Source organism: Erythranthe guttata, chromosome 11, assembly GCF_056151865.1.
Source record: "Erythranthe guttata isolate IM_541 chromosome 11, IM_541, whole genome shotgun sequence".
In the NCBI taxonomy this organism is placed as follows: Eukaryota; Viridiplantae; Streptophyta; class Magnoliopsida; order Lamiales; family Phrymaceae; genus Erythranthe; species Erythranthe guttata.
The window spans coordinates 7,309,138-7,311,622 of record NC_142543.1 but is presented as its reverse complement, the minus strand read 5'-3'; positions in this window follow the sequence as shown (position 1 = coordinate 7,311,622).

Here is a 2,485-nt window from a genome sequence, read left to right as displayed (position 1 = left end):
GTAATAATTATATAAAATTTACATTAAATTATCTTTATAAAAAAATAATACAATGGAGTCAACAAAAAGATAATTAGCGGAAGAAATAAAATAAATAAACTTAACACTACAACATAATTATACATATAAATACTAAAAAAAATAAATTGGTTACTCAATCACAATATACAACTTTTACTCAATCACACTCATATTCGCTGAATAATTAATATTAATACTAACTAGCATTTTTCCTCGTGCGATGCACGGGATATCATATAATGAGCATATTAAAAATAGATTGATGAAAAATAGGAGATTAATAATTGTTGAAAATTATAGTTAGAAAATTAGTAGAGAAAAATATTAAAAATAAATAATTACAGAAGTACCATTATGGTATAGAATTTTTCATGGGTTGGTTTCAATTTTCATAATTGTTAAAAACTATAGTTAAAAATTAGTAGTATAAAAAAATTAAAAATAAATAATTACAAAAATACCATTAGGATTTTTCTAGGGTTGCCTAGCGTTTCTTTCTTTTATATACACGATATATTAATGTTAATACTAATATAAATGCACATACAAATACTAATACTAATACTAATACTAACACTAACACTAACACAGTAACACTAACACTAACACTAATACTAATACGAATACTAATAATAACACTAATACTAATAATAATGCTAATACTAATATTACTAATACTAATATTAATATTCATACTAATATGCTAATGTTAATGCTAATGTCAATATTAATGCTAATTATAATCCTAACATGCGAAAGAGATTGGTCTTAGGCTTTGTTAATTGTCACGGCAAATGAAACAATCAACGGAATTGTCTTCTCAAAAATATTTCTCTATATTTTCACAAATAAAATCAAAGTTTAGAAATATTTTATAGTTTTCTAATCACAAAGTTTAGAAATGTTTTATAATTTTTTAACCACTCAGAAAATTCAAACATTAGCCATACTAAATGTTCTAGAAATGAATTTATATGTTATAATGATTATAAAAACATTTAAAAGTTAGAATAATAATTTATTTTGTATTCTATAAATCAACCCTGCATGCATGTTAAATTAATTTAACATATCATTTTTTTCTTTATTGTAATAATTAGTCGCACATTGTCATAGAATATATCCCAATTAATTTTTAAGTTGTAAAATTCAATATATTAAAAAAAAAACTCATTTATATGTCTTGAGTTTTTATTTCTCAATTTTGATAAGCAATTATTGTTCAAGTAGGTCACCAAAATGAACATTGTGTTCATCTCGTAAAAGATATTTTACATCGTAGCTCATAAATACCTTTTTATTTTAATTATGTTATATTAATACAAAATCATGTATATATTAATGATATTACTAATATAACAGTATATTTTAATATAATCAAGTTTAACATAACAATAATTTAACTATTTTCATTTTTTTTGGAAACCTATAGATATATTGTATCTATACATGTAGAAGTACTAATACGTCTACGTGTATCCTAATTATAATGCTAGTACTAATATTCATACTAATATGCTAATGATAATGCTAATTATGCTAATGATAACGCTAATGCGAATCATAATACAAAACTTATACTTGTATGCAAATGCTAATGCCAATGCTAAAGCTAATTCTAATATACTAATGCTAATGCTAATTTTAATTCTAATTCTACTGCTATTGCTAATACTAATGTTAATCCTAGACATAATCCTAATGTTGATGCCACTAATCCTAGTCTAATGCTCATGCTAATGTTAATCATAATGCTACGCATAATCATAATGTAAATCCAAATCCTAATGTTAATGCTAATTCTAATTGTCATCTAATGTTAATGTTAATTCTAAGTCTAATACTAGTCATTATCCTAATCCTAATCCTAATCCTAATCATAATAATTATCATTAACATAATCCTTATCCAAACCTGAGTAGAGATAATCATAATGCTAATACTAATACAAATACTAATACTAATACTTATACTAGTACTAATGCTAATACTAATACTACTACTAATACAAATACTAATACTAATACTAATACTAATACTAATACTAATACTAATATTAATACTAATACTAATACTAATACTAATACTAATACTAATACTAATACTTATACTAATACTAATACTAATACTAATACTAATAATAATACTAATACTAATACTAATACTAATACTAATACTAAAATACTAATTCTAATATACTAATGCTAATCCTGATATACTAATGCGAATGCTAATGTTATTATTAATATTAATGCTACTCATAATTATAATACTAATGTTAATACCAATCTTAATACTAATGTTAATACGAAACTAATCTTAATCCTAAGACTAAACATAATCCTAATCATAATTATAATATTAATATTCATTATAATCCTTATGTTGATGCTAATGCTGATGCTGATGCTGATGTTGATGCATGTTGATGCTGATGCTAATGCTTCTAATGCTAATGCTCCTG